The 23,781-nt window shown below is 33.0% G+C and overlaps 1 non-coding gene across 1 annotated transcript; it reads left to right on the forward strand.

Moving 5' to 3' along the window:
- The first annotated feature begins 20,657 nt into the window (after nt 1-20,657).
- LOC129025491 (U6 spliceosomal RNA) lies at nt 20,658-20,762 on the forward strand. Its single transcript, XR_008497247.1, has one exon. It is a non-coding gene; the product is annotated as a U6 spliceosomal RNA (small nuclear RNA).
- The last annotated feature ends 3,019 nt before the right edge of the window (nt 20,763-23,781 follow it).

Consider the following 23,781-nt stretch of genomic DNA (forward strand, 5'->3'; position numbering starts at 1 on the left):
GACCAAGATTTGGCTGGTGGAAGTCTTTGCAAGCTGGTTTTAGTGTTTTTTTTTGGACATGTCAACATCATCTGATGAACACTTTTTTCTCCTTGCCCAAATTATTGTTCCACCATCATCTTCAACTTTTCCTTCCCCAATCCTATATATATATACACACACACACACATATGATATATACATACATATATGCTATATGTATGTATATATATGTATGTATATATCATATATAATATATATGATATAGCATATATGTATGTATATGTATGTATATGACATAGCATATGTATATGCTATGTCATATAGCATATGTATATGCTATGTCTATAGCATATGTATATGCTATGTCATATAGCATATGTATATGCTATGTCTATAGCATATGTATATGCTATGTCATATAGCATATGTATATGATATATATATGATATAGCATAAGTATATAGCATATATATGATATAGCATATGTATATAGCATATCATATATGTATGTATATGATATAGCATATATATTATATATACATGGTATATATATTATATATACATGATATATATATTATATATACATGATATATATATTATATGATATATATACATATCATATATATATATTGTAACCTGTATGTTTCTACCTAGAAAATTTCATGCTTCCATATATTCTCTTTCTCTTAGCTCTTCCAAATTTATTGTTTTTTTTTAAAGCTATGAAATGGAGATGGGCGTAGCAGAGAGATCATAATCTAGATGTAGCTATTTGGTCAAAGCATAAAATGTTTATAGTTAGTAACCACACTTACATAAAAGTTGGCTTGTTTGTGCATAGATTATAAGGACATACAAATGGTTACATTTGTGGTTCATTTCTATTGCCATTAAAAGCTGTACATGTGCTTTCACAGATGCATTACTTATAAAGATTCAAAGGCAATATAATTTCCAATGATCAAGGAGAACCAATATACAATTAAAAATACAACTTTTCCCCAAACTTCAAAAATGGTAGAACACACACGTACACACTTACAATCAGAAGTGATGACTCTGACTTCACTTATACAATGTAACTTATTTAGCTGTAAGGTCTGCTTAAGTCACTAATGGCAATTATTTTGCATGTTTCCTGACACTTCACATCTATAGCCACAGCTCCTATCTACTCAATCACGGCTTTCTTTCCTAATGAGAGTTGCTGTCATTGCACATTTGCTGTCTGCACAGCACTACAGGCAGCCATTATCAGATGATCAGAGTTAGCATATGTGGCAAAATATATTTACTCTCTTTGGTCTCTCAGCTTCAGCCAGGCAGTTTGGTGTTCAGATATTTTGGCTCAGATCATTGCTAGCTTCCAATTCAGCCACAGTAGTCACTGTTGTACAGATGGTTTGCAGGTGTTTGCTTTCTAGGAACCATCTGTTTAGACGCCATAGCATACTAATCTGTGCTTGTTGGTGTGTTTTGTCCTATTATTAGCAAATCACGTGTATGAATGATTTGATTCTTCTATTAGAAAATGAAGCCATTTTAAAACTTAGAAAAGGGAGGTAATGATAGGGAAAAGTATTACTTTATAATGCAACCTTAGAGATAAAGCTGAGTCACAAATTTGGTTTCCTGTTTTTTGAGGAGGATAAAGCTGGATGTTGTGAGAAGATGACAGGGTTAAATCAACTGACTTATCTGATTTAAGTCCAATTGTTCTTATAGGGTTACTGTGCTCGTTCTAGGGTTATAGCAGAAAAAAGCTAAAGCTAAATAAACTTGTGTATAGGGTAAAAGGCAAAAGAATAATCATGATGATATATGGAAAGTCCTTAATTGTTATTCCAAGATAAATATGTTAATAATGTGTACCAAAAATTTTCCTAGATGAACATTTTAGCTAATTTCTGTATTTTAAAGCTACAACTATACCACGAAATGGAAATAAACATTCAAAACTAAAAAATAAATTTCTCTTGGCCAAAGTATCTTCTTTAATAATAGGGAATAACCTTTTTCTTCCTCTCTGCACCTACTATAGTTCTTTACCCAAGGGAGGAATTCATTGTTCCCTGCCTTGTGTAGGTATGTCATTGGCCTTAAATATTCTGAGAAAGAATTTTAAAAACTACTGGCTTTACAGTTAGAGTATCTGGAAAGAGAATCAATCTTATTTAGTTAACACGGCCAAGATCACTGGAATAATAGATCAATTTGCTGATATTCACATGCAGACAGTATCACGGCTTAAAAGCACTTTGGAAAAAAGGCCCGTGTGTTAGTTTTATCTTGCATGAAAGGTGAGAGTTAGCGGTAGATATATATCACTCATGACAATGTGAGAAAGAAGTACTAATTAGTTGTGAGGGCTGGAAACCATGCGCTGGCACAATCAATGAGAACAGACTTTTGAAAACTTTTCCATTTTTCAAATATATAGAAGAATTTTATCAATGTATCAGTTTTAATCATATTTAGGTAGCCAGTAGATATCGGAATTTTATTTTCTCTCTTGCTCACTGAATAGGATTACGGTTAAAAATACTATTTAATGTATAACCCACATCATGCTTTTTATTATTTATTGTAATTGACAAATAATTGTGTATATTTGTGAGGTACATGCGATGTTTTGATCTATGTATAATTTTAGAAAGATTAAATGATGCTAATTAACATATCCATCATCTCATCAACTTATTTGTTGTGGTAAGAACATTGAAAATCTATTCATTTAAAAAATTTTGAAATACACAACACATCATTATTGACTCTGGTTAATAATGCATGGGCCACTAAAACTTATTCCTTGAGTTTCACTGAAACTTTGTGCCCTGTGATCAACATCTCCCATTTCACACATCACACTGTAAGAACACAAAAGTTTTAGAAACAGGAGCTTAATTTTTAATAAGTGCTATAAAATATAAATATATGTGTAATCTATAGGAAACACTAAAGCATACATTTAATTGTACATCAACATATTTATTTGAAATGAGTGTCATGTTACAAAAATGTTTGTGAGAGGAGAAAGTGGGGGTGAAAAAGCAATAGTGTGAGAGATAACTTTGCTCTAATGTAGGCATATATAAATTTTTTCTTTTGTTACTAATTATAGAACAATACAGAATGTTTGAAGTGCCCATGGAAGTGAGAAATAGCTTGTTTGAGCTAAATATTCACAGATATGAAATGAAATATAAACCTACCAATGAATAAAAATATCTGGGGACATTGGTAGAAAATATATTTTAATTTACTTGATTTTCTCTCCCACAGTACACCAAAAGACAGGCCCTTAATTTACTTCTTTTTAGGACTTAGCAAAGAGGTAAATAGACTATCCGTTAGGTATGATATTCTCTTTCACCAATTCCATGGGACATCCAATACCTTATCATCACAATATTGGTTAAAGTATGGCAGCAGTAAATGTCATGTCTGTTATGCTTAGCTGTACTGAGACAATTTGTGTTAGATTTACTCTGAGTAAATGTCAGTGCCATTGGGAGTGTCTAGAAAAAGTAATTTTTTTTTCTACTGATAAGTACTTGACAATAAATTTTCTGGCAAGTACAATAGCAGCAAGCTAATGATTGAGTCTTGCTTCTTGTAAAGGTATGAAGACTATATTGTAGTTCATTTAATTTGTCAGTAAGGATCACAGATACTGATTCTATGTGAAAATTTTATGTAGAATTGCACATCAATTTAAGGATTTCATGAAAAAAACTACTTTTTTGTCTAATGTCCTTGTTTGTAATATAATAAATGATTTCATGTAATGCCATCTATTTTCCTGCCTTGGTAATTCAAGGACAGGCTAGCCGTTACATTCTTGATAGCCTTCCATGCATACAGAAAAAGAAAGTAACCTGTTAATTCAATATTGCCTATCACCTCACTTGCACCTGCAATGACTATTATCATCTTTTTTTTTTTTTTTTTTGAGACGGAGTTTTGCTCTTGTAACCCAGACTGGAGTGCAACGGTGTGATCTCAGCTCACTGCAACCTCCACCTCCCGAGTTCAAGCTATTCTCCTACTTCAGCCTCCCAAGCAGCTGGGATTACAGGCACCAGCCATGATGCCTGGCTAATTTTGTATTTTTTTAGTCCCCGTCTTGGCTTCCAAAAGTGCTGGGAATACAGGTGTGAGCCACTGTGCCTGGCCGACTATTGCCATCTTTAATCATTGCTTTCATTCTTTGAAACAGTCTCTAGAGGTGACTCTAAGTATCATTTCTGTCAGACATAAGAGGACAAAAGACTAGGTGGGGTGTTCTCCAATAAGAGGATATAATGAATTGAAGGAAAAGACTCCCCTCTTCATATTAGGAAACCATAGAGTTGGTATAATTTGACCCACAAAGAGAAAGAGAAAAGAAAGTGTGTTGTATACAAAATATTGACAAAAATAATAAACTTTTCCTGCACCTCTCCCTCCAGAAAATAATAATTTTACACATCTCTTGACATCAACACTATGATAATTAATAGCATGGGGTTTGGAGTACAGTATGGCTCTACTGCTTCCTAGCCATGCAACTTTGAGTATACTATTTAACCTCTTTGAGTTTCAAATTTCTGACCTAAAAAGCAGAAAAATTATAGTACTTACCTAAGACATTTATTTTGAAGCTTAAATGAAAGAATGTCTGTAAGCCACTGAGAACAATGTATGAAAAATAGTAGCTGTACAATTAACGCTAGGCAATATAGAGAGCTCAATAAATACCTCCTCACTTGCACACCAAATTCCAATACCATTTGAAAGATATAAGAATCATAGAAATGGGGATTAAAACATCAACTATATTGTAAGCACATATGAGAATGTGGCTTTGGATTCTCTGTCAAATGGATTTTCTAATACTTTCCTCTCTATATCTCAACCCAATATATTGATTTACGTAGGAATGGGAAGTGCTGAATTGCAGGAAAAAGGCTACCTATCCTAATAAACTTACCACACTGCAAAGAACACACCAGACTGTACCTTATCTGCAGTCAAGCACATCCAAGAAAGAGAGAAAAGAACTGAGCTCAGTTCATTAGCTAAAACTAAATAATCAGCTAACTCATTCCTTTGGTTGTGCCCTTTTTCTGAGTGAGTAAGAAATGAGGATAGGATAAACATTTCATATGTTTATATGATCTTATAATCATATAAAAAAATCCTAAAAATCCAAATAGAGACAGATACCTATATATATATAGAAGAAATCTGTAGAACTCAGCATTTTCTAATCACGATCACATTGTATTTTTCTCCTTGACTCTTACTTGTCTGTTTCATTATACCAGTCCCAACGATGTGATGGTGCCAACAATTTATTTTGTCTTAATTCACTTGTGTGCAACTTTTAGATATGTACTCAGTCTCGGATTGCCTCTTTTCTACATCAAGCCCTTTTCATCATTTTTAAACTGGCTTCACAAGCAATGGAGGTGTTTGCTAGAATGGCTTTTCACCCTAACAGCCGGGAGGCAAAACTTAGACTGTTTTCCCAGACCTTTTATTCCTGAGAAACTAGTTTCCATGAGAAAGTAGTCTTAAAAGCAAAACACAGAAAAGTAGAGTGTTCTGTGATGAACATATCAGGACAAAAGGTGAATGGCTCCTTCTAGCAATATAACTATCACAATGTTAACATCGGGCTCAATTTCTTGCCATCTTTCTTGAGTCAGTGACCATGAAATGAAGAGGAAAATGCTCCAAAATTAAAAGACAAACTTCAATCGTGGAGCAGTTTCTGTGAGATAACATTTCTGGAATGCTAGAAGGACCTATTATTTTGAGAATGAGTACTTCGGATGGGCTTATCTATTAAAGCATATCATTTCTTTTTACCACTAAAAATACACATATCTGCTCTCAAAGCAGTTCAGGAAAATCATGTAAAATGATATGGGTGCAGACTTTGCTCTCAAAACAGTTTTAGTACAACTAAAATTTTTTTTCAAGTTTTATTTTGTTTTTAATTGACATAATAATTGTACGTATTTATGGAGTATGGTGTGATATCTTGATACATGTGTACATTGTGTGATAATCAAATCAGAGTAATCAGCATATCTAGCACTTCAAACACTTTTCATTTTGTGGTGAGACCATTCAAAATACATTCTTCTAGCTGTTTTGAGATGTTCAGTATATTATTATTAACTACTTGTAAAAGTAGAGAGTAGAATATTGATTACTAGAGGCTGGGACAGGGATGGGGCAGGGGAGGATGGGAAGAGGTTAATCAATTGGTAGAAACTTACAGTTATGAAAAGGTTCTGGTGTTCTCTTTCACAGTAGGGTGACTATAGTAAAGCAAGATAATTTTTAAATATGCCACATTTTATTTAAATTAAAATTAAGAATAATGTCCAACTAAAATCAACGTTTGACTAAACTGTAAATGGATAATGTGACCTTATTTTAAGAGTGTAATTTATTGAATAAAGAAATCTCTTAAATAGGCATGCTCATATTATTTAATTATATTAAACGTATTAATAAAAAGTATAAAATCAATTTATTGAGAATACTTACTCATGTATAAATAATATGTATGCATTAGTCAATTATCACCTGATTAAAGTTGTATATATAGAAGTGGAGTACGGTTGGTATGCTGGAAAAGAGTGGAATTGCTGAAATGGTACTCATACTGACATTTAAATTTTCCATGATGAAAATTTGATCTTATGATCTTTTTCAAGTACTTTTTTTTTGTTTGTCTGAGATGGAGTCTCACTCTGTCGCCCAGGCTGGAGTGCAGTGGCACGATCCCGGCTCACTGAAAGCTCTGCCTCCCAGGTTCAAGTCCTTCTCTGTCCTCAGCCTCCTGAGTAGCTGGGACTACAGGCCCCTGCCACCACGGCTGGCTAATTTTTTTTTTTTTGGATTTTTAGTAGAGACGTGGTTTCACCATATTAGCCAGGATGGTCTTGATCTTCTGACCTCGTGATCCGCCCGCCTTGGCCTCCCAAAATGCTGGGATTATAGGGGTGAGCTACCGTGACTGGCTTCAAGGACCTTTTTTTAAACTAATAAATATCAACAGAAAGATAGCAGAGTCATGAGAGCTGGTTTTGGGGAGACAGATGAGATGTGCAAATGCATTAAGCATGAACAAATACCAGAAACCTATAGTATAACTGAGCTTGGAAAGATAATTTTGAATTCATCATAATATGAAAAGAGGTGCTTAATGACAGGCTATCTATTCAACTAGATTAAAATTTGTTAATCAGATCAAAATTAATTAAAGGATATCAAGGAATGAGAGTAGAATCCCAACACTGAATTTATTGGCTAATGTATTGACCATGGATCTTAAGTTTAATTGCTCTGTCAGCTTCATTTTGTGACTTTGGCATGACTGTCTTAAAGAAGTAGCAGCCCTATTTGACATCAAGTGCTCTGTGTAGTCCTGATGTTATAAGCCCTGATGCTTTAACAGACCATCTCCAGCCTAGTATATAAAATGAATGTAGCAGTAAGGCTTAATTTTGAATGAAATATGTCTGTACTTTATCTCATCTCTTCTTTAATCTGCTTTAACATTTTAACGTCCAGCTTTGTCCCTCTACTCTCTCCAAGAAGGCACTGATTGGCCATTACATTGGAGTTAATTTATCCATTAATTTTCCCACTTGACCGCCTACCCTGGCATTCTACATTTCATCTCATCTTCTGTAAAAACTGGCATCTTAAGCACAGACTAAGTACTCACCTACAGGCCATTGCAGCAAGAGATACTTTATAACATCACAATGCTGGCTTCATAAAAACACATGTGATTAGATTACATTTTTAGAATAATATTTATTCTTGTTTCAATGATAATATAAATTCATTGTAAAAAAAAGGAAAATACAGAAAAATTTAAAACTATGTAAAATTTTTCAACACACAGATAAATATAGTTAACATATTGTGTTATATAAAATTATTTTAGATACCATTAAGTAATAATACCTGCAACTGATATTTAAACTACTTTTCTTCAGTTAAAAATGACAAATGCCATTTGTATGAGTTTTAAGTATGTAAATATATTCCTATCCAAGTTCCCTGGCAATTAAAATAGAGCATAGTACTCTATTCAAATTTTTGTGTGGGGATATAAGGACTTGCTCAGTAATTCCTCTGTCATAGTATTTAATACATGTAAATTTGGAGCCATTATTAACAAATAATGCAGCAAAGAAGCACCAACTATTATTTTAAGTAATCATCACACATAGAAAGACCTTTTATTGAAATTATCATTTAAACTTTCATTTAGAATCAAAGTTAGAACAAAGATGTTTTATCCTGTTCTTCTAAATATTTCATTAACATGAAATATAAGATCTATCTTTCATCTATGTAGTATTGACCAAAAAAAGTCAAACTCTGCAAAATATTTGAAGAGATTCATTTTGAGCAAAATGTCAGGACCATGACCTATGACACAGCCTCAGGAAGTTCTGAGATCATGTGCCCGAGGTAGATGGGTTACAGCTTGGTTTTTTATGTTTTAGGGAAACATAAGACATTAATCAATACATATAAGGCATACATTTTTTTTTTTTCTGGAAAGGCAAGACAACTTCAAAGCAGGGGCTTATGGGTCATAATTAGATTCAAAAATTGGCAATTGGTTGAAACAGTTAAGTTATTCTATAAAGACTTGGAATCAATAAAAAGGAGTGTCTGAGTTAACATAAATGTTGTGGAGACCAAGGTTCTTATTACATAGATGAAGTCTCATAGGCAGCCACCCTTTGAAGGAGTAGGCGGCATATGTTTTCTATTCAGACCTTTAAAGTGTGCTAGACCCTCAGATAATCTTCTCAGGATTAGGTAAAGATCTGGAAAGGGAAGAGGATCCTCTAAAGAATGTAAATTTCTCCCACAAGAGAGAGCTTTGCAGGGCCATTTCAAAATATGTCAAAGAAATACATTTTGAGGTGAAATACATTTTGAGGTAAAATACTTTTATACTTTCAGGGCCTGCTCTCTGTCATGTGATGCTATACTAGAGTCAGAATGGAGTTTGGTATTTTATTGCTACAAAGAACCTGTTTTGTCAATTTGAAGATATCTGTTTCAATTTTAATGATGGTCAGCTGTGCCTGAATTCCAAAGGGAGGATAGCATAATGAGGCATGTCTGACCCCCTCTTTCTACCACGGCCCAAACTAGTTTTTCAAGTTTCTTTGGAATTCCCTTGGCTGAGAGGAGGAATCCATTCAGTCAGTTGGGCAAGGTTAAAATTTTATTTTTAGTGTACACTATGTTTCTGTTGATTGATCAATCAACTAATATATAAACCTTTAGTTGTAATGGGAACGGGAGAGGAGACGAGAATGGATTATGCTATGGAGTTTGTACTTGACTCAGAAGTGGAAAGGAAGACAGAGGTATAATATTGAGAAGTGAGCCCTCGCACTTTACAGAATCCTTCAAAGACACAGTGTTGAAGGTACCAGGTAGCAGGTTGGATTGAGGGATGGAGATAAAATAGAAAGATCGTTGGAGAATCTCTGAATAATTGTAACAATAATTACAGTAAATAACTCCCTCTTTACATTCTCCTTTCCAATAAGGAGGCATATAGTTTATTTTTTGTTAAAAATGAATTTAAATGTCCTAGACTTGGGGGCATCGAGCGAGCAAAATCTTGGAATTAAGTGCAGGACCGAAAACAGGAAGAATGAAGGCCTTCATAAAGCACTTATAGCAATGTCTTTTCACTTCTTCCGTTTGTGTTTCTGACTGCCAGAAGCCAAATGTATTCAACACCCCAAACGAGTGAGTAAAAAAGTTTTTTTTTGTTTTTTTGTTTTTTTTTTTTCCAGAGCAAATGAAGATTCCAAGAGAAAAGATCTATAAAAAGGCAGAATGAATCCTACTTCCTAATTAGAATTTCTGTTTGCTGCCTAATGACTGTGTAATGAAATCTACCAGTTGGCATTACTTCCTCCTAACACCATCACACATACAGACAACTTTGAATGTCTTACTCTTAAATATGAATGCTAAAATTAATTATACGCTTGAGGAAAGGGGGGAGCAAGAAAGCCAGAATAAGAAATAAATAAGGAAAAGAGAACTGTGAGAGGAGAAACACTGCAAGTAGTAGAAGACAAACTTAAAATAATAATCGTAAATGGCTTTAGAAAAATAATAATTTGAATCAATAAAACCAAAACATAATGCACATAACTAGAACAGAAAAGGTAAAAGATTTAACTTTTTAAGATGAAGGTTAAGAACAGCTCTCAGACAGTAGAACAAAAGAACAAAGAAATAGAAAATATGAGAAAATTTTAAAAAACAGAGAATCATCTCAGGCAATCTTATATGCTAATAACAGATGTCGTGAAGAGTCAATACAACAGGAAAAAAATTTTGAAAATACACAAGAATATTTGTATAATTGAAAGATACTAATCTGAACATTTAAACAATATGCTGGTGTTCCAGCTTTAAAAAATGATTAATGACACACACGAGGAAACTTCTGTGTTAAATTTCAGAACATTGTGGTTAAAGTGAAGAAACTAAAAACTTCCATAGGAAAAACATATATTTTCAGACATCCAAGGACTGAAAAAAATTATCTGTCATGAATCCTTTTTACTAAAGGACTGCTTGATAAATAAAAGTGATAAGCCAACAGAAAGAAAACTCAGACCCAAGAAACAGACTACGATATGAAAGATTGCAAAGAGAAGTCTAGGTATAATAGCTAATTGCCAGTATTTGAGAGCAATCACTGTAGATAGAGCAGATGGTCCTGGAACAAAGTTTATTAGAAAAAATAACTTATAATAAGCAGATTTGCAAATTTTGAAAAATATTTTGCTTGGTATTTGGTAAACTTTTTGACTCTTTTTGGGGAAAATAAAATTAATCAAATAAAGAATAAGGAAACTGTGAACAGCAGGATACCACTTGGTTCAGTAATGGAAAAATTTTACATAACTAAAAATAGCTGCCTCGTGTAAGAAGGACAGAACAATAAAGCAATGAGATAAATAATTGCCATTATGGGTTACATGGGGTGAAGTTTAAGCCTATGAGTAACTTTTTTGTTGATTATAGTTTTAAAAATTGTAAAAAAATGCATATATGCATAGCATACATAATTTTAACAACCGTGAAGTGTATAGTTGCAGTGGCATTAAGAACATTCACACTATTGTGCAATCATTACCATCAGCCATCTCCAGAATCTTTATATCTTCCAAAGCTAAAACACCATAACCTTTAAAACATAACTCCCCATTAACTCCTTCCCCTCAGGACCTGACAAAAACCATTCTACTTTCTGACTCTATAGATTCAAATATGTTAAGTACCATACATAAGTGAAATCATATGAAGTTTGTATTTTCGTATCTGATTATTTTAGCTAGTGTAATACCTTCAAGCTTAATCCATATTGTAGCATGTGTCAGAATCTCTTTTTGTAAGGCTAAAATTATTATGCCATTGTGTGTATATACCATATTTTCTTTATCTGTTTATCCATTTATGAACACTTGAGTTGTTTCCATGTTTTGGCTATTATGGATTAATGCTGCTATGAACATGGATGTACAAATATCTGTTGGAGATCATTCTTTTAACTGTTTTGGGTATATACCAATATATGGAATGGCCAGATAATGTTAATTTTATATTTAATTTTTCTGAGAAAACACTATTTTCCTAAATGGCTGTACCATTTTACATTCATACCAACAATACACAAGAGTTACAATCTTGTCTACATCTTGATAAATAACTTGTTATTTTCTGTTTATTTTGATAATAGCCATCCTAATGGGTAAGAGTTTGTTTCTCACTGTGACTTAGATTGCATTTACCCAATGATTAGTGATGTGGGCATCTTTTCATGTGCCTATTATTGGCTATTTGTACATCTTTTTTAGAGAAATATCTACTGAAGTTATTTGCTCAGTTTTTTAAAATGTATTTATTTTTAACTTGACAGATAAAATTTATGTATTTATCATGTAAAATATGAAGTTTTGCATCCATTGTAGAATGGTTAAATGTAGCGAATTAACATATACATTACCTCATATACTTATCATTTTTGTTGTGGGAGCCTTTAATATCCTCTCAACATTTTTCAGGAATACAATGGGTCATCATTAGCTAGTCACCATGCTGTACAATAGTTCTCTTGAACTTATTCCTCCTATTTAACTGTAATTTTGTATCCTTTGTATTCCTCCTATTTAACTGTAATTTTGTAGCCTTTGAAAAACGACTCCTCAACCCCATCCCCTCAACTGCCCCCGACTCTAGTAACCACCATTCTACTCTCTACTTCTATATGATCCGCTTTTTTAGATTTGAGATGGGTGAGATCAAGCAGTATTTGTCTTTCTGTGCTTAGCTTATTTCGCTTAACATGTCTTCCATGTTTATTCATGTTGTTGCAAATGACAGGATTTCCTTTTTATAGCTGAATAATATTTCATTGTGTATGTATACCACATTATCTTTATACATTTATTTATTGATGGACACTCCAGTTGATTCTATATTTTGACTATTGTGAATAGTGCTGCAATAAACATGGAGTGCAGATATCTTTTTGACATACTGATTTCATTTCCTTTGCATTTATACCCAGTAGTAGAATTGCTGGCTTGTATAGTAATTCTATATTTAGTTTCCTGAGTCAGTTTCATACTGTTTTTCATAATAGCTATATTAATTTACATTCTCATCAACAGTGTATAAGTGTTCCCCTTTCTCCACATCCTCACCAGCATTTGTTATTTTATGTCTTTTTGGTGATAGTCATTCTGAAGATGATATTTCATTGTGGTTTTAATTTGAATTTCACTGATGATTAGTGATGTTGAGCATTTTTTATATACTTGTCAGTCATTTGTATATCTTCACTTGAGAAATGCCTATTCAGATATTTTGCCTATTTTTAAATTGGGTTATTTGTTTACTTGCTACTGGGTTTTTGACTTCCTAGTATATTTTGGGTATTAGTCTCATGTCAGATGAATACTTTGCAAATATTTTCTTCCATTCAACAGATTCTCTTTACTCTGTTGATTGTTTCTTTTCTGTGTAGAGCTTTTTCGTTTGATGTAATCCTATTTGTCTATTTTTCCTTTTGTTATCTGTGCTTTTTGAAGTCATATCCAAAACATCATTGCTCAGACTAATGTGATGGAGATTTTCCACTGTGTGTTCTTCTGGTAGTTGCATAGTTTTGAGTCTCACATTTAAGTTTTTAATTTATTTTGAGTTGATTTTTGTGTATGATGTCAGGTAAGATTCTATTTTCATTACTCTGCACGTGGATATTCAATTCTCTCAGTGTCATTTATTGAAGAGATTACTTTGCCTTGTGTGTTCTTCACACCTTTGGTGAATATCACCTGGCCGTAAATCTGTAAATTTATTTCTGGGCTTTTTACTTTGTTCCTTTTGTCTATGCGTCTGTTGTTATGCCAGTACCATGCTATTTTGGTTACTATAACTTTGTAATAGTAGATGGCGTGATGCCTGTAGCTTTGTTCCTTTGCTTAGGGTTGCTTTGGATATTCAGATTCTTTTTTGATCCCATACAAATTTTAGAGTTGCCTTTTCTATTTCTGTAAAAAATGTCACTGGTATTTTGATAGGTATTGCATTAAATCTGTAGAATACTTTGTATAGTATGGATATTTCACCAATATTAATTATTCCAATCCATGAACATAAGATAGTTTTCCATTTATTTCTGTCATCTTCAATATTGTATTAGTGTTTTGTATTTGCATTATAGAAATCTTCCAACTCATTAGTTTATTTGTATTCTATTATTTTTATAGTTATTGTAAATGAAATTTCTTGATTTTCTTTTCTGTTTACTTAATGTAGAAAAATACTACCGATTTTTGTGTGTTGATTTTGTATTCTGCAACTTTGCTGAATTTGTAAGTTTTAACAGTTTTTTTTTTTTTTTTTTAGTGAAGCCTTTGGGGTTTGTTTTTTGTTGTTGTTTTTGTTTCTTGATAAAATCATATCACCTGTAAACAAGGACTATTTGATTTCCTCCTTTCCAAATTAGATACCTTTTATTTATTTATCTTGCCTAATTGTTCTGGCTAGGAATTCCAATACTATGTTGAATAAAAGTGGGGAGAGTGAGCATCTTTATTTGCTTTCAGATTTTAGAGGAAATGCTTTAAATTTTTCCCCATTGATTATGATCTTATCTGTGGGTTTGCCACATACGACTTTACTGTGTTGAGGCACACTTCTTTTACACCTAATTTATTAAGGTTTTATGATGTTGAATTTTTTCAAATGCTTTTTCTGCATCTATAGAGATGATTTTATAATTTTTCTTCTGCTTTCCTTTATTGTGTGTATCACATTAACTGACTTGCATATTTGGACCATCTTTGCACCCAAGGGATAAATTTCACTTGACTATGGTGTATGATCTTTTTAATTTGCTGTTGAATTATGTTAGCTAGTATTTTGTTTGAGGATTTTTACTTCTATGTTCATCAGAGATATTAACATATTGGTCTATAATTTTCTTTTCTTGTAATGTCCTTTTTGGCTTTGGAATCAGGGTAATGCTAGCCTTGTAAAATGAATTTGGCAGTATTCGCTCTTCAATTTTTTGAAGCAGGTGAGAAAGATTTTCATTAACTCTTTTTAAAAAGCTTTGGTAAAATTATTCAGTAAAGCCATCAAGTGCTGACCTTTTCTTTGTTGAAAGCTTTGAAAAAATAAATTGTATGTGCTTAAGGCATAAAACATGATGTCACAAGATATGTATAGACAGTAAAAAGGTAACTGTCATTAATTAAATTCACATATCCACCATTTCACATGATTACCCATATTTTTGTGTGTGGCAAGAAAATTTAAAATCTACTCATTTAGCGTTAATCCCATATACAGTACAATTTATTATCTGTGTTTTCATGGTGTACATTAGATCTCTAGCATTGTTTATCTAGCTATCTGTTACTTTGCATCCTCTAATGTTGAGTTTTTTGAATTACTGACCCAATCTTACTTATTATTGGTCTGTTCATATTTTCTATTTCTTTATGAAGGGTATTCCACGCAAATAGTAATCAAAAGATATCAGGAGTGGCTATATGTATATCGGAGAAGTTAGACTTTAAGTAAAAAAAAGTTACAAAAAACAAAGTAGGTCACTAAATATTGATAAAAGAGTCAATTCATTATCAGAATATACCAGTTATTAAATACGCACCCAATATCATAGCAACTAAATATATAAAGGAAATATTAACAAAACTGGATGTATAAATAGACAGCTATTTAATAATAATAGGGACTTCAATATCCCTCTTTCAACAATGAATAGATCATCCAGATAGAAAATTATTAAAGAAGCAGCAGGCTTGTATAACACCATAGGCCAAATGGACCTAACAGACATATATAACACAATCCATTTAACAGCAGCAGAATATGCGTTTCTTCAAGCACACATAGAATATTCTTCAGGATAGATCACATTTTAGGCCACAAAACAAATCTTTAAAAACCTTAAAAAGTTTGAAATTATATCAAGGTTTTTCTGCAAGTACAATGGTTTGAAACTAGAAATCAATAACAGGAGAAAAATTGTAAAATGTACAAATATGTGAAAATTAAACAGCACAGATCTGAAAAAGCAATGAGTCAATGAATAAATCAAAAGTTAAATAAAAATGTCTCAAGATAAATGAAAATGAAAATATAACATACAGAAACATATAGGATACAGCAAGAGCAGTTCTAAGAGGGAAGTTTATATTGGTAGATGACTACTTTAAGAAAGAAGATAATATTTTAAATAAACAGCCTAACATTACATGTAAAGGAACTGAGAAAAAGAAGCACAAGGTAAGCTCAAATTCAGCAGAAGAAAGAAAATAAAGATCATAGCAGAAATAAGCGAAATAGACTTAAAAAATAGAAAAGATCAATTAAACAGTTTTTTTAAGAAAAAAGAAAATTGACAAACATCTTGCTAAACTAAGAAGACTGAAATAAAATTATAAATCAGGGAGGACATGATACAACTGATACAACAGAAATGCAAAGGATCATTCCAGACTACTATGAAAAATTATATGCCAAAAAATTGCACAAGGTAGAAAAAATGATTAAGTTTCTGAAGACCTAGAAACTACTAAGATGATTACTTTTATTTTGTCTTCGTGTTGTTTTAATTAACTATGCTGACAACTGGCAACTTTGCTCTCTCTTTGTCTCCTAGCTCAGCTGATCTCCTGATAATGGATTGACCCCTTTATCATCATATAATGCCCACCTTTGCCTCTGGTGAAAACTTTTCTCTTAAAGTCTATTTTGTCTCGCATTAATATAACCCCTCTAGCTCCCTTATTATGACTTTTATTCTATATCTTTTTCTATCCATTTTCTTTTCATGCATTCATTTCTTTGACTCCAAAGTGAGTCCCTTACAGTCAGCATATAATTGTGTCATTTTTAAAATACTGCCTTTTAACTTTAGCTATGTGGTAACTATTATGGGTGTTCTTTATTTTTTCATGTTTGCTTAAACTACTTTCTATTGTCCTTTAATTTTATTCTGATAGACTTGCATTAGCATTTCTTGTACTGCAAATCTATTGGTGAAAATAATCTACATTTCTCCTATATATTTGAAAGAAAATTTTGCTAATGTACAATTCTTGTTTGGCAGTTTTTGTCTTTCAGCACCTTGCAAATTGTATCCTATTGCCTTCTGGCCTCCATGGTTTCTGATGAAAAATAATCTAAGGATTCCTTGTTTGTGGTAGGTTGCCTTTCTCTTGCTATTTTCAAGATTATCTTTTTGTCTTTTTCTTTCAACAGTGTTATATGAAGTGTCTACCGAAGATTTCTTTTATTCTATTTGAAGTTAATTGAGTTTCTTGGATGTGTGGATTAACAGTTTTCCCAACTTTGGGGCTTTTTATGTCATTATTTTTTTCAAATATTCTTTGTGCTACTTTCTCTTTTTTCTCTTCTTCTGAGACCAGACAGGTCAAAACAAATAACACAATTCTTTGTGACTAAAGTTCTTTCTGGTTTCTCAGTTAATGTTTACATTAGCTATTATTTTCAAGACTATAACTGAGCTAGGGAGCAGGGGATAGACTTAGGGTATGTTAAAATGTCACAAAGCTCAGTTAGTACCTAGACTCAGTCATTTTTCTTGAGTAAGTCTTCCAGTTGCTGCATGCCTCTGGTTAATTTACAGACTTCCACATTAGTTTATTCTAACAGATTTTGTTACTTTTTTAAATTGCATTTATGGTGAGGTGAAATACTGGAATTTCTAACTACTATTTAAATTGATGTCATATACTATGTTTACTTTAAAAAATGATTATTATCACTTTGGTTAAATGGGGAGCCAAGTATTGTTTCTCAGTAACCCATGATTTTATCTTAATAAAGTGTTCATATGTACTGATAACTTTTGACATTTCAACTTTTTGAAATTGAATCTTAAATATCTTTTGCACCTTAAAGTGCTTTTGAGAGTTCCCCCAGGATCCCTGGAAAATCACAAAGGTTTTATTCTTTCATATTATAAAAAGAGAGTAGCTAATAATAATTAGGTGTATTTTATGTCACTGTTAATGAGTTGCATGGGAAGGGTTGTCATATAGAAGAAATGCTTAGACTTTTCTAAGTTAACTTGGTATGGATAAAATAGTATAAATAAAACTATTCCAAAAAATGCACTGTGTATGGGAAGCCCATAAAGATTTGTTAGTGTTGTCACTATTCATGATATGTTTATATTTCATATATATATGTTTTTATTTATTAGAGTAAACAGACTTTCCACAGAATGTGAAAAGTATTTGCAAACTATGCATCCTACAAGGGACTAATATCCAGAATCTACTAAGAACTCAAACAAATGAGCAAGAAAAAGCAATATAATCAAAAAGTAGTCAAATGAATAGACATTTCTCAAAAGAAGATATACAAATGGCCAGCAAACATAAGAAAAAATGCTCAACATCACTAATTGTCAGAAAATCCAAATTAAAGGCACAATGATATACCACCTTATTCCAGGCAAAATGGCCATTATTAAAACGTCAAAAAATCAATAAATGTGGTGAAAAGGCAATGCTTTTTCATCATATGCTGGTGAAAATACACCACATACACTGCTGGTGGTAATGTAAATTAGTATAACCTCTATAGAAAACAGTATGGAGATTTCTTAAAGAACTAAATGTAGATCTACTATTCTATCCAGCAATCCCATTACTGGGTATCTACCCAAATGAAAATAAATTATTATATCAAAAACATACCTGCACTTGTATGTTCATCACAGCACATTTTATAATTGCAAAGATATGGAACCAACCTAAGTGTCCATCAACCAACGAGTGGATAAAGAAAATGTGGTGTATATATACCATGGAATACTACTCAGCCATAAAGAAATAATGAAATAATGCCATTTTCAGCAACTTTAATGAAGCTTGAGGCCATTATTCTAAGTGAAGTAACCAAGGAATGGGAAACCAAATACTGTATGTTCTCACTTGTAAGTGGGAGTTAAGCTATGGATATGCAAAGGCGGACAGAGCTGTATAATGGACTTTGAAGACTGATACAAGGGAGGTTTGGAGGGAGGTGAGGGATAAAAACTAGATATTGGGTACAATGTACACTACTTGGGTGACCAGTGCACTAAAATTTCAAACTTCAGCACTATACAATTCATCCATGTAGCCAAAAACCACTTGTACACCAAAAATTATTGAAATAAATACATATTTTTAAAAATATAAAAATAAATGAATATACCCAGAAACTGTAAATGCCTGCCAAAGAATTTATGGGATTAAGTCATACTTTATTTTAAAGGTTTTATGAGGATCGATGGAGAAGTCAGGAAAATCATTCATGCAGCAAGGAAAGTTGGTGGAGCAGGATTTGCTGACACTCTTGATGAAGAAGTGGAAGAACATATTTAAGGCCATCACAATGTGTTAAATGAAAAATTGAAAGAACTTGTCAAGTCATCTAAAGAAAGAGAAGAAGCTGAAAAAGAAACTGAAGTAGAACCCACAGTGTAGGCATTACCAAATTTTGCCAAAGTGTTTCAAATTGCACAAACATTAAAAGACAAAATTGTGAAATTCAATCAACAGATGGAATGCAACATTGAAGTCACCTGTATGATCACCAAAAGATTACAACCTCTGTAGCAATATTATGATGAGTTAAACAAAAAAAAAAAAAGGACAACAACTTGTGATTACAATGTTCTTCCAAAAGATTTTGGCAAGATAACTGCAACTTTCAAGAACTCCCATCAAAATTACCTCCTGCTGATATCCAACCAACAACGTTGTAGCAGCTCAATGATCCAGGATCAACCGAAGCAGATGATCCCCCTTCTGATGATACATAGTGGCCTAATGTGACATCACAATGCCCATATCATTAACCTCACTTTATCTCATAGGCATTTTATCATGTCACATCATCATCAGAAGAAGGATGAGTGCAGTAGGATTAGATATTTTGGGATAGAGAGACCACATTAATATAACTTTTATTAAAGTATATTGTTTTAATTGTTCCATTTTATTATTAGTTATTTCTGTTAATATCTTACCATGGCTAATTTATAAATTAAATTTTATGATAGGTATATATGTAAAGGAAAAAGCAGTATATTACAGGCTTTTGTACTATCTGCAGTTTCAGACATCCACTGAAGGTGTTGGAATTTATCCCTCCTAGATAATGGTGGACTACTCTGGTTTTTTGTTTTGATAAACAACTATGCATTAACTATAGCAAACACTCATTTCAGATTCTAGCCTTGTTAATTGTCTTTGAGCTATTTTGCAACATTTTGTAAATTAAGAGTAACTGATGAATATGCAACATCTGCCTTTTGTGGTGGAGATTTAATTTACCTCCTCCCTATCCACACCCCCACCTGAGAATAAGCCAATCTTAATATTACTTATGTGAAAATTGGACAGGATGATGTTAACTTGCCCAAATTGTCAATTCTTCCCAAATTTTCTATTTTTCCAATTTCTTCAATATCTGGTTACAATCCTCCTAATACAAATTTTTTAATTCTCTCTTCTGCCCTATTCAGGGTCACCAGAAACTAAAATATGACCATTAAAATCCCAATCAAATTTAGGTTGCTTTGCTTCTGCCTTGCTGGCTTTATCTTCTACCTCCACTTCAGGATCTAAAGAAGCTCTTCAAGCTTAAGTCCAAGACTTGTTGTATGCTTCTAGGGAATTACCATGCAAGAAGAATATGCATGTGCCAGAATTCTCCCTGGAGAAGATGTTATGTGGACCACTTCCACTGTGGAAGATTGGTGAAATGTTCAGGTTATGTATGCCCTCATAGTATGGGTAACCAAGACTATGAACAACATCATCAAGAATATCAGTATCCTAACTGGAGAGCTTCAATAAGCTCAATGAGCAATGAGGCATAACTGAAATATTTTCTCCCACCAAGCTCTTGGAATCCACTGGACTAGGAACCTCAGAGTTTATTCCTGGCTTCATTTAATACAAACTGTTATACTAATATGTCTCTTTTAAAATTTTTAGGCATTCCTGTTTTAAGATGCCTTATCTCTAGAAACGTAAGACAATTGAGTGCTCACTTTGGCAGCACGTACACTAAAATTGTAACAATACAGAGATGATTAGCATGGCCCCTGCAAGGATGACGTGCAAATTCGTGAAGCATTCCATATTAAAAAAGAAAAAAAGAAAAAAAAAAGACAATTGAAGTTTGTCACTACTTTTCAACAAATGGCTCAGCAAATCTTGCAGAAATAATGCCAAAAAAGTCCTTGAGAAAATTTCCTAGAGCCTGCTTTCACCCACTGAAGAGGTTTATGCTTATTTCTGAGTGTTTCAGTTAGCAATGGTATCCATTTGTTTTGAACAAGAGGAGAAACTGACAATGTTACCCTTTGTCTTTGCTCTGTGTTCATGTAAACCTTCGATGTTTGAGAAATTCTCCCACCATTCTGTGTTTTGAAAAATGACTAATGGGGCCAGATGTGGTGGCTCACACCTGTAATCCCAACACTTTGGGAGGCTGTGGCAGACGGATTGCCTAAGGTCAGGAGTTCAAGACCAGTCTGACCAACATGGTGAAACTCCATCACTACTAAAAATACAAAATTTAGCTGGGTGCAGTGGTGGACACCTGTAATTCCAGCTACTCGTGAGGCTGAGGGAGGAGAATTGCTTGAACCTGGGAGGTGGAGGTTGCAGTGAGCTCCTCCAACCACTGCACTCAAGCCTGCACAACAGAGTGAGACTCCATCTCAAAAAAAAAAAAAAAAAAAAAAAAAGACTAGTGGAAAGGATCACTCTGCACTCATATTCTGATAAAGACCCATCTCTATCCCTCCTTGCTAACTCCTTAGTTTAGTTGCCTGTAAAATCCTCAACCCCCTCCCTTTGTTTTCTCTGAGTTGTTCCTTATTAATGTTCTTCACATTGCAAGACTGAATGAAAGCATCCTATCAATTGTCCAGTGTATCTTGTTTTTCACATGGCTATGTAAGTTATTTCCACAGATTTAAGCTAATATTGTATATTCCCAATGCATCTTACATTTCTCCTTCATAATAATCACCTTAATTTCGTATAGCCATTCTGTTTTCCTCTAGATTGTAAACTCCATAGTAGCAGAGCTTGTTTGTCATGCTTTACCATCCCCTGGCCCTAGCATCTTGCCCAGCATAGAGATGTTGAATATTTCCTAAGTAAATAAATTAATGGAATGTATGCTATGACTAGGAAAAGCTTATACCAAAATTGTTACGTCAGTCTGATTATCTAATTTTTTTTTTTTTGAAACATTTGTTTCTGAGTATGCAGGAAGTTGGTTTGGCTCCTCTCTTATGTTCAACTTTTTTGTGGTTGCTCCTAAAGTTACATAAAGCTAAAACAAACGGCATTATACATACAGATAAAAGTAACCTATACTTTTTAGTTGTCAAAAGTGTAAGAAAAATGTACATGCTTTGTTGGCTCTCACTTCTATCTGGAGGTAAAAATTTTCTTAACATTTAAAATAACTAAAATAAAACATTTTTAATACTCTGCATTACTCACTACAAAAAAGTCAATAAATCTCGATTTCAGTACAGGACATGAAACAAATGGCTTCATAGTCTCTACAAGTATTGTTAAACTTTGTGACACAATGATTGCCGACACCGTATATTGGTTCGAGGAGCTAGATTTCCTTACTGTTATGCCGTTAATAGGGTCAAAAGTGTTACAGTTTAATTTTGGTTTCTGTTTGGGTCTCTCTTTCTGTGCAGATGTTTCTACACATTCAACTTGGCTTGGCCTGAGATACAAAAATAAAAAGTAAAGTACTGGCAATTAAGGTCCATTTGGGGCCATATATTACATGAGTACTGCACTCATATTTTTGTAATTTATAAAAAGACTCTTTCAAGTTAATCTTCTTTCTGATTCCTTTTACCACTACTCAATTTGAACTGGCGTGAAAGGTTTTATTCTAGTTAAATGAGCAAATAAATAATCAAATGTGGCTGGTACCATATCTCACACCTGTAATCCCAGTACTTTGGGAGGTTGGAGTGGGAGAATCATTTGAGTCCTAGAGTTTGAGACCAGCTAGGCAACATAGAGAGACCATGTCTCTACAAAAGTAAAAAAGTAGCCGGGCATGGTGGTGCATACCTGTGGTCTCATCTACGACAAAGATTCAGGCAGGAGGATCACTTGAGGTGGGAAGTCAGGGCTGCAATGAGATATGATCATGCCACTGTACTCTAGCCAGGACAACAGAGTAGGACACTGTCTCAAAAACAAAAAAGGCAAACGTTTCAAAATTATTCTTGGAAAGAAAAGTGAACCAAACAAATAAAAAGGAGCCAGTATGTACCATTACATTCTCTCTCTCCTTTCCTAAAGGAGAGGGCTCATTTGACTAGAATAAAACCTTTCATGCCTTTACAAAACATTATATACAAAATGTTTTGTATATAAATAGATTTGCTGCCTCATTGGATTCAATATGGCATCTTATCATTTTTAAGTAGCTAAAATGTCCTACTCCAATAGAAATGTCACATTACATCATACAAATCTATAGGTTAAAATGGAAAGCCTCGCCTCTTTATTGTCATTTTGCTAAATGTCTTAAGTACTTCCTTTTGCGTATTTTGAGTAAGTGAATACTAAATCATGATAGTAGATTAAAAGTTACTAAAAGTGTAGTCTTTTATATTTTTAATAGAAATGTATTGCTATCTTTCCCTTGCATTAAATTTAATTGTATCATAGAATCAACCTAATATATTGAGATGAAAATATCATTCTTTATTATTAATGTCCTATTATAATTGTTCAATGCATAATTAATGGTTGAGATCACTATGTACCTGTGAATGCAGAAGAAGTGTCAGGCACATGCCTGACACAGATTGGGCACTCAATAATTATACATTGAAAGAATGGTTACACGTATAAGCAAATGAATAGATAAAAGATGTATCAGACAAAGCATGTTCTTGACTAACTTCTTGACTTCTTTTTGCCTAATGTAGTGATTGTAGTGATTGACTTGAGATTCTAGAAGAGTTACTTTAAAACCAGGAAGAACATACCATCATTCAAGAAGACACATAAGAATACTTGGAATGTGCATGGGAACAAGTGTAATTTCAGAAATAAGTATTTCATTTCAGTTTGATATTTTATTTAACAATTTAAATAATAATAA

This window comes from Pongo pygmaeus, chromosome X, assembly GCF_028885625.2.
Source record: "Pongo pygmaeus isolate AG05252 chromosome X, NHGRI_mPonPyg2-v2.0_pri, whole genome shotgun sequence".
Taxonomy (NCBI): Eukaryota; Metazoa; Chordata; class Mammalia; order Primates; family Hominidae; genus Pongo; species Pongo pygmaeus.